Source organism: Equus quagga, chromosome 11 (genome assembly GCF_021613505.1).
Source record: "Equus quagga isolate Etosha38 chromosome 11, UCLA_HA_Equagga_1.0, whole genome shotgun sequence".
NCBI lineage: Eukaryota > Metazoa > Chordata > Mammalia > Perissodactyla > Equidae > Equus > Equus quagga.
Window position 1 is genome coordinate 97,503,733 of NC_060277.1, and position 15,229 is coordinate 97,518,961.

The 15,229-nt window shown below is 45.6% G+C and overlaps 1 pseudogene; it reads right to left on the reverse strand.

The window, feature by feature from the left end:
- Nucleotides 1–14,413: 14,413 nt before the first annotated feature.
- On the reverse strand, nucleotides 14,414–15,018 carry LOC124246538 (josephin-1-like; annotated as a pseudogene).
- Between the last annotated feature and the right edge of the window lie 211 nt (nucleotides 15,019–15,229).

A 15,229-nucleotide genomic window follows, 5' to 3' on the forward strand; every position in this document is an offset into this window, starting at 1 on the left:
TAAAGAAGAAAGCAGGGGGTCTTTACAGAGCTAAGGGGCTTGGGAGGAAGAGATTCAGAGGAACAAAGGGGAAGTCTGTGTTTCTTTCACTCCAGATAAGCCCTTGAGCAATCAGACTTCTGGGCATCAACCCCAGCTAGGGGCTGGTTATCTGTTAATCGTGACTTCCTTAATGGCCTTCTTCTTCTTCTGCAAAACAAGCTCATAAATCCTTGTGACCTTTGAATCACCCCTCAAGTTAAACAAGAAAACAGCAAATTAGTAAGATTAACTTCTTTTCATCTGTGTCTGTGTCGGGAACGAGAACAAAGGGTAATTGTGTTCCTATTGAATATTTACAGTAACCCTCAGATACCTGGCTTCAATCCTGTTAAAAAGTCAGTCAGATCACATTGCTCCCCTGCTCCAACACTCCAGTGGCTTTCTCTGTCATTCACAGTATAAAGCCCACCTACCATCATCTCACCTCTCAGACCTCATTTTCCTCTCTGCCAGCTGCTTCCCTCGTCTCTGGACACACTGATCTCCTGGCTATACCTTGACCCCACAGGCGTGTTCCTGCTTCAGCCTGCCCCACTGAGGAACGAATGCATGTGCTGTTCTTTCTACCTGTTATTCTTTCCCAGAGGGGCTGGCCTGGTGGCGCAGCCATTAAGTTTGCACACTCCACTTCAGTGGCCCAGGGTTCGCCAGTTCAGATCCAGGGTGCAGACCTACGCACTGCTTGTCAAGCCATGTTGTGGCAGGCATCCTACATATAAAGTGGAAGAAGATGGGCATGGATGTTAGCTAAGGGTCAGTCTTCCTCAGCAAAAAAAAAAAAAAAAAAAAAGAGGAGGATTGGCGGCGGATGTTAGCTCAGGGCTAATCTTCCTAAAAATAAAGAAAAGAAAGAGTATTCTTTCCCAGATATCCACATGGCTTGCCTACTCATCTTCCGGTCTTTATTCAAACGTTAGTTTCAGTAAGATCACCCTATTTAAAATCACAGAGTCCTGTGTCCTGAACTCCCTAGCCTCTTTCCTTAATTTTATTTTTCTTCATAGTACTTATCACTTTTAATATGTAATATAAACTCAACGGGAGCAGGAATTTTTCTCAGTTTTGTTCCCTTCTATATCCGCAGCACCTAGAATAATGAATGGCACATAGTAGACACTAAAGATCTGTCGAATGGATGAGATGGAAAAGAGGAAAGAACAGATAAGAAAGTGTGAAGATCAATCCAACACCTAAATACTAAGATTTCCAGAAAGAACGGGGGAAAAAATGGAAGGAAGAGCATATTAAAGAAAGTAAACATTTTCTGGTACAAAAGGCCTGAGTTTCAAAATTGAGAGGGCTCAGCACAATGGATGAAAAATAACTTGGTGCCAGGTACAGCACTGTGAAATTTCAGGACACTTAGGACAAAGAGAAGCTCCTAAAGGTTTCCTCTTAAATAGGTCACATGTGAAGGATTGGACATTGGAATACCAGAGGGGAGGAGAGTAGGGAGTAATGCCCTGGAAATTCTAAGGGGGGATGGTTTCCAACCTGGAAATCTATATCTAGCCAAACCATTAATCAACTGTGAGAGTGAAAAAATGATATTTCCGACCTGCAAGCACTCAAAAAAATTTATTTCCCACGTCCTCCTTCTCTGGAAGCCACTAAAGGATGTTCTACGGCAAAACAGAGGAATAAAACAAGAAAAAGGGAGACTTGAGATCCAGAAAGCAGAGCTCCAACCGGAGAAAGAAGCAAAGAGAATTCCCAGGTGACAGTGTGGAGACATTCTAGGGTGACAATTGTGCAGTAGGCCTAAAAACACCCAACCCAGATGAGAACAGGAGGACACAGGAGGACAGAGGCCCCCAGGAAGACTGTTGGCAAGACAAAAAGAAATCTAATGGAATATCTAGTGAGTCTGAAGGAGAGATTTACACTTCCCTAAAGTGTTTGGAAGGGAAAGTCAGTGATAAGAATATAGAAAACTAAGCAAATTTTTTTAAAAAAGGAATTATCTTCAGGGGGTAAAAATGTAATTGTAGTAATCCTACTATATAACATGGCTTGACTGTGAAAAGTATTTACAATCACAATAATATAAAAACTGAATATTGTATTTCAATTATACTTCAATAAAAATTTTTTTTAATTAAAGGGATATATTGTAGGCATGGGGAATATAATCAATAATATTGTAATAACTTTGTATGGTGGCAGATGGTAACTAGACTTATTGTGGTGATCTTTTTGTAATGTATTAAAATATTGAATTACTATGTTGTATACCTGAAACTAATATAATATTGCATGTCAATTATGTTTCAATAAAAAATATTTTTAATTAGGGGCCAGCAGTTAAGTGCCCATGTTCTACTTCTCGGTGGCCCGGGGTTCGCTGGTTTGGATCCCAGGCGTGGACGTGGCACCGCTTGGCCAGCCATGCTGTGGTAGGTGTCCCACGTACAAAGTAGAGGAAGATGGGCACGGATGTTAGCTCAGGGCCAGTCTTCCTCAGCAAAAAGAGGAGAATTGGCAGTAGTTAGCTCAGGGCTAATTTTCCTCAAAAATTTTCCCAGAGAGGTAGTGTGTTTTCAATTAAAGAAACATCTATTGCATATCATGCTCAAGGCACCATAGGGGACACAGGTGAACAGGACAAGATTTCTTTTAAGTTTTAAAAACTGGGACCTAGGGGCTGGCCCCATGGCCGAGTGGTTAAGTTCACGCACTCCGCTGCAGGTGGCCCAGCGTTTCATTGGTTCAAATCCTGGGCGCGGACATGGCACCGCTCATTGAGCCACGCTGAGGCGGCATCCCACATGCCACAACTAGAAGGACCCACAACGAAGAATATACAACTATGTACCGGGGGGCTTTGGGGAGAAAAAGGAAAAAAAATAAAAACAAAAAACAAAAAACTGGGACCTTAGCATTTCTTTTAAGGTTTGAGAACTGAAACTTGGATATCAGACTCAGCTCTGTCACTAAAAATGGTCCCTATCAATAATACATGAATATAACAATACAGGAGATAATATAATACATGAATATAAAGTACAGGAAATAATAATATGTTCCAGAACTGAAGGACCGAGAGCTGACTCTACACCAGGCACCATGCTAAACACTTTACATGGATTATCAAATTAATTGTCATTGCCCTGAGAGGCAGGAAATATGATTATCTCCATTTTACAAAAGGGAAAACTGAGGTTTAGAGAGAAGAAACTTGCCCTGGCTCCTGGAGCCACGAAAAGTAGAGCCAGGTTGTATGACCCTGGTAAGTCCCTTAGCACCCAGTTTGTTTCCTTCTCAGTATCTCTGGGAGAATATCACCCACCTCAGAGAGTTTGTAGAAGGATGATGGTAGCTCTTCTCACATGAAGTTCCCGACTGTCCCTGGCTGTCATAATCTCCTGATAAACAATAGCTATTGTTAACACTATTATCATTATTATTAATATGACAGTAGGACTAAAGAGTTTTGATATTGTGTTTTAGGCCATGGGGAGGCATTGTAGGTTTTTGGATGGGGAGTGAGCACGTTCTAGAATCAGAGCTGATTTAAAGCCGGTATTTATAAGTAAAGCTGTACCAGTTATTAAAATGTTGACAAGCTTCCAACCTTTGGTCAAAAGTACTGCCTGTTTACCAAAAGTACTCCCTGAGTATTTCCCCAGTTGTGGCAGACGACTACTCAACTCCCAGGACCTCCTTGGGCAACGAAGGGGTAAACTCCTAGCAGAGCAAAGGGCCTCCTGGACAAAGCTCCCCCGGGTCAGTTCCCCCGGAGGGGAGTGCCAGGCCGGCTGGTTCTTCAGTCTTTCTGTTATCATTAACATTTTTCCCTAATCTATTCTGAAAAATTTCATACCTATAGAAAAGTTAAAGAACAGAGCAGTGAATATTCACATACATGTTCAAATGGCAAAAGTGAGACTGACTCTGTGAACCCCCAGCCTGTAGAAGTTTCGGGTCAGTAAGTATGGCTAGAGGGCTATGCAGGAGAAGAAAAATGTCTTTTTCCTCTACTCTTTTAAATACTTGACTGGGACCCCTGCAACAAAGGACAAATTAACAAGAGAAAAGCATGCAAATTTATTTAACATAAGTTTTAAGTGACATGGAAGGCTTCATAAGGAAATGAAGCCCCAAAGAAATGGTGAAATCTGAGTGGTTTTATGCTAAGTTTGATGAAGAGTGGAAAGTTGTGGAAAGATGCGGTAGATGGGGAGAACCTGTCAAGGCCTGTTCATTCAGATTCCTCTCTATGTCCCCTTAGTCTTCAGAGATGAGGATGCTCCTTTCCTCCTAGTATAGGGAGGGCACCTCTCACATGAAGATTTTATGACCTGCTTCAGGGGAATGTCAGAAAGCCCTTCTTGCACATGCCATTTCTCAAATTCCTTCAGCTTGAAATATTCAATGTGTCAAGTACCATCTTTTTTTTTTTTTTTGCATGGTTGGGGGTGTTCTTGCTTATCTGTAAAATCAGGCTTTTGTTTCTTTCTCATCATGGAGAGGGGCAATTGGGATGGTGAAACCAAGAGCTGTCTCTTTTTTTAAAAAAAATTAATTAATTAATTTTTTTGAGGAAGATTAGTCCTGAGCTAACATCTGTGCCAATCCTCCTCTTTTTTTCTTTCCCCGAGGAAGACTGGCCCTGAGCTAACATCCATGCCCATCTTCCTCTACTTTATATGTGAGACACCTGCTACAACATGGCTTGACAAGCAGTGCATAGGTCCACACCCAGGATCCGAACCTGCAAACCCAGGACCACTGAAGCAGAATGTGTGAACTTAACCACTGCGCCACAGGGCCAGCCCCCAAGAGCTGTCTCTGGGCCCTGTGGGCCCAGCTGTGTCTCTTGGGGATTCTTGGGTATAATTCGAGGAAGAGCAGATTCCTGGTGGCTGCATGCTACATGAGGGGCTGTCCCTGGGCCCCTCCTACGGCCCCCTCCCACTGCTCCTGCAGGGAAAGGTAAGACCACTTCATACCTTCATCTGGAACTTTCTCTGATAATCCCAAGAATACTGTTAAATAGCCGCCACTGTTATCACAACCATTCTGTGGAAGAGGACACAGAGGCTCAAGCAGGTAGTCACTTGGCCAAGGTCACAGAAATAGTAAGTAACCAGCTGGAACCAGAACCCCGTGTCCTTCCCATCTCATCACTGCTTCTCTTAAACTAGTAACAGTGGCACTTATTAAACATTTTAGTATTTACATGCAATTTGTAGGTATCATTTCATTTAATCTGAAAATAACCCAAATAGCTGGTAGCATAATTATCCTTAGTGGGCCAATGAAGAGGCAAGGCTCAGAGAGGTCACATAATTTGTTCATGGTCACATAGCTAATAAGATTCAGACGTGGTCTGTCCATCTCTGCTCACCCAGAGGAAAGATGGGAACTTGAGTGTGTGGATCGGGATAGAATTGAGGCAGTGGGAGAAAAGGCGCCCACGGTATTCGCAATGCGCAAAAGCATTCAAATGAAATTCAAAGGAAAAAAGAAAACGCTGCTGGCCACAGGACTCCCCTATGGTAGGTGGCAAATATGCTAACCCAGCTTCTCGGAGTGCGTTCTTCAGCATATTCCTTTACTCATCAAACATTTATCATGTGTCCAGTCTGAAGCAGCCCTGCTCTGGGTGCTGGAGATACCGAAGTGAGCATGAGGAAAGGCCCTTCATCGAATTTACGTCTTTTTGGAATGGAGGGGACAGACAATATGCAAGTAAACAAATGAGATCATTTCAGCTATGGCCAGGTGCAGGGAAGATAACACCCAGGGACGGTGACAGTGACGTGAGAGAGGGTGAGGCTACTTTAAATTCAGAGGCAATCAGGTGACACCTCTGGATGAGGTGACATTTGAGCTGAGAGCTGGGTGTTATAAACTGGGGCAGACGCTCCAGGCAGAGGCACAGGCAGCACAGGAGGCAGGGCGCGTCCCACAGGGCTCTGTACTCGGATGGGCTCCACTCTTGGTTTAATGCTCACTTCCTTCTTTTTCATACCTTTTGGGGCACTTATTATCATATATAAAGTTTAAGATCACTGCAACCAATTCAAAAAATAAAAAATAAAATTTTTTGAGCTAAGAATGGGTGGAGAGTAGGTTGAAAGGGAGCTCATTTCAGAAGGCCGGACAGCAGGGTCAAAGATTAAGCAGACAAGAAACAACACTGGACCGGAAACTGGAATTGATGGGACTGCCTAGCATGGGGCCCAAGGGAAAAGGGGACAGGGAGAGGGTTGGAGGGGAGGTTGTTTACCGTATTCTGTTTTGGGTCTTAGGGACTAAAAGAAAGTCCAACTTGGGGCATTCTTTCATTCCCTGTTAGGTCCCGGCCCAACCGGGAAGTGTGCGAACAGCTCCCAGGGCTGCAATGGGAATGTGTGTGCTGCCACCTACCGTCGTGCTTAGGCAATGCAGGCGCCTTCGTGCCTCCTCGCCCGCCACAGGCAGGTCTCAAACCCCGGGATTTCCAGAATCTCCCTCTCCCAGCAGCCTCCAGCTCTGGGGAGGAGGTCCGTTGGGGCCAATAGGAGTTTAATGCAGCAGTGTTGGGGGAAGGGGTCTTAACCTACACCCCCAAATGCCTGGTCAGACGCCAGAAACTGCTTCAAATCTTCTGAACCCAAATATCCCCCATCCCCACCACAGCCCCTGATATGCCAGGATGTGGAGCCATGGTGGAGGCTATACCTGCCTTCCCTGAGCTGATCACCTCGTGTGGGAGACAATAACTCAACTTGTAAATTATCTGACAAGTAAACACTGCAAGAGAAGTCCCAAGGTGCTGCCACTGAATAGGAGATAATCAGTTCCAGTTCTTGAGTTGGAAAGCTCAAAAGGGGCAGGAAAGGGAGGGGCTGGAGAAGGTGGAATTGGAGGCAGTCCTTGGAGAATGGCTCCACCTTGAGGCCGCAGGGAAGGGAGACTATATACCAAGCAGAGGGAAGGAGAAGACGGTAGGATGTCCACTTCCAGCAGTGATGGGTTAAGTTATTCAGACCAACCCATGCCCTGAAAACAACTGCAAATGTTGTAGAGAAGATTTCGTTAAATCTCCTTAACAATATCACAGATATTTGACAGGAGTTAGGAATTTCCAGGGCAAAAAGGGAAAGTGAGATCCCAGAAAGGCACTGGAAGATGGAGCAGAAGAAATGACCCAGAGTGCAAAAGAGAGGGGCAAAAAGAGAAAAGAGGATGAGAGACACGGAGAATACATGAAAAGTCTAACAGTTTAATCAGAGTTCTAAAAGGAAAAGACAAGAGTATGTGGCAAGGGCAAGATTTGAAAGATAATGGCTGAGAATTTTCCAGTACTGATGAGGCATCAATCCACAAGTTTGGAAGCCCAAAGAATCCCAAGCAGGATAAATAAAATAGAATCCACATGTAGATACAGTAGTCCTCCCTTATTCACGGGGAATACATTCCAAGACCCCCAGTGGATGCTTAAAAACGTAGATAGTACCAAACTCTATATAAACTTTTTTTTTCTTATATACACATACCTATGATAAGGTTTAACTTCTCAATTAGGCACAGTAAGAGATTAACAATAACTAATAAGAAAATAGAACAATTATTACCATACACTGTAATAAAAGTTATGCGAATGTGTTCTCTCTCTCTCTCACTCTCTCAAAATATCCTATTGTGCTGTACTCACCCTTCTTCCTGTGATGATGTGAGGTGATACAACGCCTATGTGATGAGATGAAGTGAAGTGAATGATGTAGGCATTGCGACACAGTGTTATTTTCAGACCCAGTTGACCGCGGGCAACTGAAACCGCGGAAAGAGAAACCACAGATAAGAGGGGACTACTGTACATCACAATGAAACTTCAGAATGCCACATATAGAAGGAAAATCTTAAAAGAAGCCTTCTCAACAGCAATAATGGAAGCCAGAAGACAGTAGAATGATATCTTGAAGCTGCTAAAAGAAAATAACTTCTGACCTACAGTTCAAGAGTGAATTTTCAAACATGTAGAAACTAAAAATGTTTGCCATTAGCAGTCTCACTGAAGGAAATTCTAAAGGATGCAATTCAGGCAGAAGGAAAGCGATCCCAGATGGAATGTCTGAGATGCAAGAAGAAATGAAGACTTGAACACAAATGTTCATAGCAGCATTAATCATATTACCAAAAAGTGGAAGTAACCCAAATGTCCATCAACAGATGAATGGATAAACAACATCTGGTGTATCCATACAATGGAATATTATTCAGTCATAAAAAGGAATGAAGTACTGACACATGTTACAACATGGATGAACCTTGAAAACAGCACGTTAAATGAAAGAAACCAGACACAAAAGGCAACATATTGTGTGATTCTGTTTATATGAAATGTCCAGAATAGGCAAATCCATAGAAACAGGAGGTAGATTTGTGGTTGCCAGGGGCCAGAGGGAGAAAGGACTGGGGAGTGCCTGCTGATGAGTACAGGATTTCTTTTGGGGGTGATGAAAATGCTATGGGATTATATAGTGGTGATGGTTGTACAACCCTGTGAATACACCAAAAACCACTGAATTGTACACTTAAAATGGTGAATTATATCTCAATAAAAAAAGTAAAATAATTCTAAAAAGAAATGAAGAGTAAAGTTATGTACGTAAATCTAAACAAGCATTGATTATATAGACAAAAATAATAATGTCCAGCGAGGTTAAAAAAGAGAATTCAAATGTCCAACATAAAGGATAAATGAAGTTAAAGTATCTTATGGTCCAGGAGGAAGGTACGTAAAGGTATTGATTAACTTTAGACTTTGATGCACACTGTAGCTTTTAGGGTGCGGGCCCAAACAATATGCCCTGTATGCAAATACAGGATATAATTTGTAGGGCAGTCCAGTCAAATCTATAGTCACGTGCCACATAACAACGTCTCAGTCAATGACAGACCACATATACGACGGAGGTCCCATAAGATGAGTACCACGTAGCCTAGGTATGTAGTAGGCTCCACCATCTAGGTTTGGGTAAGTGCACTCTGATGTTCGCACAATGATGAAATCACCTAACAATGCATTTCTCAGAATGCATTCCTGTCGCTAAGTGACACATGGCTGTATTCACAATAACACCTGGCTGACTAAGGACTCGTGTTACCGGATGAAGCAGACAGAGATTGGAGGAATCACAACCAGGACCTTAAGTGTTGTCTGATTCAGCCCACTCTTTTCACACGTCCATTTCTGTCATTTTCAGGTATGTGTTGTTTCCTCCTAGGTGCCAGGCTTGGTGCTAGGTACTGGAGCCACAGTGAGCATAATCGCTGCTTTCGTGGAACTGCATATCCAGAAGAGGAGAGTGGAGACGTGAAGCAGAGCCCAGACACACAGGGACCGGTAAGTCAGACCAAGGAGCTCGCCATTCATGCCGAGAGCTGTGCAAAGTCAGTGAAAAGTTTTCAGGAGCAATTGATGTGATGATTCCAGCTGCTGTGCAGAATGGATTGGAAGGAGACAGGAGTGGAAGCAGAGAGCTACTGCAGAGATCTCACTGAAAGACAGTGAGGATGGAGCGTGGTGGGCAGATGTGAGAGTGAATGGAGAAGACTGGAGTCCACGAAACAGAGAGGCAGAGGTCCAGAGATTTGCCAGGGTCCTCAGAGAGCTGATGGCTGAGCCAAGGCTGAGACCAGACGAGGGTCTTTTCACCACATTGTGTTTGAGACATGCTGACACTCAAGTGGAAATACAGGCAGATGAGAACCAGACAGTCTGGAGCCAGGAGGCCTGGATTTGGCATCCTCAGCCTGCATGTGACGGAGGAAGCTACGAGAGCCCAACTTCTCTGGAGAAAGAATGTGAGGAAAAGATGGGAACCTTAGCACACACCTGAGCTAGCACGTGGAAGTGGAAACAGCAAGGAGCGGAGCACAGGACTTCCAGCAGAGCTGTTAACTGCCACCAGCTTTACCACTGCGTGATCCTGGGCCTCTCCCTAACCTCTCTGGGCCTTAGCTTCTGTGGTGGACAGACTCTAAGATGTCCCTATCTCCTGGTGTTCACACAATTGTGTGATCCCCTTCCCTTGATTGCAAGGAGGACCCATGACTTGTTTCTTTCTTTCTTTCTTTTTTTTTTTTGAGGAAGATTAGCCCTGAGCTAACATCTCTGCCAATCCTCCTGTTTTTGCTGAGGAAGACTGGCCCTGAGCTAACATCCGTGCCCATCTTCCTCTACTTTATATGTGTGGGATGCCTACTACAGCATGGCTTGCCAAGCGGTGCCATGTCTGCACCCGGGATCTGAACCGGCAAACCCCGGGCCGCCGAAGAGGAATGTGTGCACTTAACCAGTGCGCCACCGGGCCAGCCCCCCCATGACTTGTTTCTAATCAGCAGAAGATGGCAGAGGGGATGATGGGATGTCACCTCCATGATTGCATTATATTATATGACTCCTTCTTGCTAGCCAGCTGGTTCTGGAGATGCTCCTTGTTGGCTTAGTAAAGCTAGCAGCTACGTTAGGTGTGATGGTGAGTGTTACGTGTTAATGTGGCTAGACTAGAGTGCCCAGTTATTCAATAACACGCTTGTCTAGGTGTTGCTGTGGAGGGATTTTGTCGACATGTTAATATCTGCAAACCGTTGACGTGAAGTAAAGGAGGTTACCTACATACTTTGGAGACGTTGCGGGTTCAGTTCCAGACCACCGCAGTAAAGTGAATATTGCAATAAAGGGAATCACGAATTTTTTGGTTTCCCAGAGCATATAAAAGTTATGTTTGCACTATACTGTGGTCTATTAAGTGTGCAATAGTATTATGTCTGAAAAAACAATGTATATACTTTAATTAAAAAATATTTGGGGGGCCGACCCGGTGGCGCAGCGGTTAAGTGTGCACGTTCCGCTTCGGCAGCCTGGGGTTCACTGGTTCACATCCCAGGTGCAGACATGGGACCGCTTGGCACGCCATGCTGTGGTAGGCGTCCCACATATAAAGTAGAGGAAGATGGGCATGGATGTTAGCTCAGGGCCAGTCTTCCTCAGCAAAAAGAGGAGGATTGGCAGCAGTTAGCTCAGGGCTAATCTTCCTCAAAAAACAAAACAAAGCAAAACAAAACTTGGGGCTGGCCCCGTGGCGTAGTGGTTAAGTTTGTGTGCTCCACTTTGGTGGCCCAGGGTTTGCTGGTTCGGATCCCAGGTGTGGACTGCTTATCAAGCCATCCTGTGGCAGGTGTCCCATATATAAAACAGAGGAAGATGGGCATGGATGTTAGCTCAGGGCCAATCTTCCTCAGCAAAAAGAGACGGATTGGCAATAAATACTAGCTCAGGCCTAATCTTCTTCAAAAAAAACTTTATTGCTGAAAAATGCTAACTATTATCTGAGCCTGCAGCAAGTCGTAATCTTTTTGCTGGTGGAGCGTCTTGTAAAAAAACACAATATCTGCAAAGCACAATAAAGTCACAGACAATAAAATGAGGTTTGTTTGTATTCTTGGTAACATGAGTGGGCCTCTTCCAACACTTGAAAGGCCTTAAGAACAAAACCAAATCTTCCCTGAGGAAGAAAGAAGAAATTCTGCTTCAAGACTGCAGCTTCAGCTCCTGCCTGAGAGTTTCCAGCCCACCCATCTGCCCTATGGACTTCAGACTTGTCGGCCCCCACAACTGTGTAAGCCAGTTCTTTGGAATAAGCATCTTTATACACACACAAACACCCACACACACATCGTACTGCTGCTGTTTCTCTGGAGGACTCCACCTGAAACACTGGGAAAGCTATGTGGAAAAGAATGGCCTTTAGCCAACAGTCAGTGAGAAGCCTCTACCCTCAAGGAAATGAATTCTGCCAACAATCTGATCGAATTCGGAAACAGATTCTTCTCCAATTAGACCTTCAGACGAGAACACAGTCCAGTTGACACCTTGTTGTTGTTGTTTTTAATGTATGGTGGGGCCAGCCCCGTGGCCGAGTCATTGAGCTCACGCGCTCTCCTTCGGTGGCCCAGGGTTTCGCCCGTTCGGATCCCGGGTGTGGACATGGCACCACTCATCAGGCCATGCTGAGGCAGTGTCCCACAACCAGAAGGACCCACAACTAGAATATACAACTATGTACTTGAGGGCTTTGTGGAAAAGAAGAAAAAAAGGAAGATTGGCAACAGATGTTAGCTCAGGTGCCAATCTTTAAAAAAAAAAAAACTTCAATGTATGGAGTTTTCCATTTTTAATATTTGGTTAAACAAAATACATCTTTGGTAAACAAACCCAGCAAAAGGCCAACAAAAAAGGGAATATAAGCAAGAAAAGCAAAAAGCCTAGGGTCACCCCTTCCTGGGCATCAGGGTCAGGCCTGCCCCTTCCTCAAAGGAAGTGGGGCTTTCTGCCCTTGGGCATCAGCGTGGGTCCCTGTTCCTAAGCCCCAGAATTGGATATGAATGGAGAAACCAGCCCTGAAATGTTTAAGCGTCTTTGCATATCCCACTGGCTCATAGACTTCCGGGGCATGGGGACTCCCCTGAAGTGCCATTTGCACGGGCCCAAGCCAATTGGTGGACAGGAGTTTCCTCCTCTTACTGGGAAATGGCTTCCTATCACTGACAGTGCCAACGGCCCCAAGGTCCTGCTTGTGACAGTCAGCAACGTTGGCTGTGACTTCTGGCTGGTGGTGGCTGGAATGTCCCTGTGTAGAGGTAAAGAGCTCCCTGTGGTGCCGAGCAGGTCTGGTGTAGAAAATGGTGCAGAAGAGACTGCGGCCAGCTGCTGAGAGGCTGTAATGCAGTAGCTGTTTGGTGGCCTGTTACTCAGCACAAAAAACCGGCCTTGTTGGATTGAAGATACGTGTGCAGAAGTGCTGGTGTGAACGCGCACTCCTGTCACAGTGGGGAGGAAGCCTCAGCTGCATGCCGGCAAGCTTGCTCAGGTTGACATGCAAGCCCCAGGCTGGCCCTGCTGCTGGAGAGAAGACTGGCCAGTGGGGCAGCTCTCAGACCTGCCAAGGCCATTGATGTGTAAGCGCTAGATAGGCCATCCCTACCTGCCCACTCGCCTGGAGGCAACCACAACCACTTTGGTGACACACAGTGTGGTGTGACACTTATTCCCCTTCCTTCTCTCATTTTCCAAAGTTATGGGAGAAAAGTGGCCTACAACTATTTAAAGAGGTAGGGGTGGGTCAATTCTCAGTCCATTTGTAAAGGAATCTACAGAAAGATGACAAACCCAGGTCCTATAACATAATGCACATAACCACCCAACTGGAGGGCTCTGCTTCTTGTCACTATAGTGACTCTGAGCCTAGGACTTCTACCAGTTCAGACTGTTCTTAATCTCTGAGAAGCTTATCCTCACAATACTTTCCTCACCCAACTCCGTCTCAAACTAGTGGAATTTGATGTCGAAGGCAGACTTATTTTTTCCTGATTTTGCCAGAGGCGGTCAACTTGGAAAACTGCCCTTTTGCCTGTCTTATGCCCCAGAGCCTCCGAAATCAACGCAGTGAAGTGGCAGGGACAACGCTGGCGTAAGGCAGACAGGCTGCCCATGGCTGCCCCAGTCTGGCTTTGGCCAAGTCCTCTTAAGTATCTAGCTTACTTTGTCACACTAGAATATTGCAGGGTTCAACCACTGGGTGTGGAATATTAGATAACTTTTCATTAAAAAACTCCAAGGATGGCCATAAACCACCCTTAAAAATGGGGTTGGGGGGCTAGCCCAGTGGCATAGTGATTAAGTTAGAGCACTCCACTTCAGCAGCCCAGAGTTCATGGGTTCGGATCCCAGGCATGGACCTACACACCGCTCATCAAGCTATGCTGTGGTGGTGTCCCACATATAAAATAGAGGAAGATTGGCACAGATGTTAGCTGAGGGCCAATCTTCCTCACAAAAAAAAGGGGGGGGGAGTAAAGGGTGGCATTAAGGGTTGGAGATGGCACACTGTACCGCTGCTGGGGTTTTAGAGATGGCTTCCTGAGAGGCCCTTTTGCTCTGGGTCTTTCAAGGCAGTCACACCGCTTTCCATGTACTATGTCTTCAGACCCGCTGGTTGCCAGGAAAGGGGAAGTGGAGGCAGCATCTCCAGGTGAGTCAGAGCAGCAACGAACTTCCGCAGAGCCTCAGTCAAGTCTTCCTGGGAAAGGGGAAAATATGCTAGGACCCACCTTTCTTTCTCCTCTCTTAAGTAAACAAGGGTCTTCCATTGTTTGCCCTAAGTGCACAGAGCTCCTACTTTCCTTTCCCAGGAATGAGCAATTCTGGTTGGTTCTTCTAACAGTCACACATCTATCCTATTGCACTGTCAAATCTGAGGGGGAAATTTGATGAGATGTTTGGGGAAGTGGCAAGGACAGACGCACTGTACAGGCCACAGCATATCACGGGGGGTCTAGGGGCTGACGGGAGGGAGGCTGGGAGGGTAGAACCGCGTTACACATCAGTCCTCCAACTCTGATGGGCTTCCACCTCTTCTGTTACCACCAGCAGCAATTCATAGTTCTTTCCTTGCAAATGGTGTTCTAGAAATTTCCTGGGCTCGCTCTCGCCTCCGGTCCACTTGGGCACCTTCCGTTTGGAGTTGAGGTTGTAGTAGGCGCCTCCCACCTCTTGAGCACAGATCCAGTGCTGCCTTTGGAGAGGCAACTTCCGGGGAGCCCAGCACGGGCTGGAGGGCAGATTCATGACGAAGCCCACGACATTAGCCAGAGCAATGGCACTGACATCCCTGCGTTTGTCCCACCACACAGCTTCATAGCCTTTGGTCTGAAGCGCTGCCATGATGGTGTTCACATCGTAGTTCCCATCTCCCAGCATGCTCTTGTTGTGGGGGGCTCACCGCGGTGTTTGGTGACAACCTCTGGCAAATCTCTTGGAGCGTTTCCCGGGTGAAGGCATTGTCCTGGAAGATGTTACTGAGGGCACGTGGGGCACAAAGTTTCCCTGTGCTGTTTCTCATGGTAGATTTGGGGGGCTGCCTGGGGCAGCTCCAACAGTTCAGGTTTGGCCTTGTCTCCTTTTCATGGCCTACAACTCATGTTTTTCATTTTAGTTCCAGAGAGAGCTAAAAACACCCCACCCCCACCTCCTGAGGAAGACTATAAGCTTCTCAGTCTTTTCAGGATTCCCGAGGTCCACCTTATTTTCTTCTGTCCATGATTTACGCTTTGTCACGGGGAGAAAAGACCGGAACCAAAAGGGGAAAAAATCCACCTCTTTGTTCTTCTCAATAGAAAAATAACTTTTGGA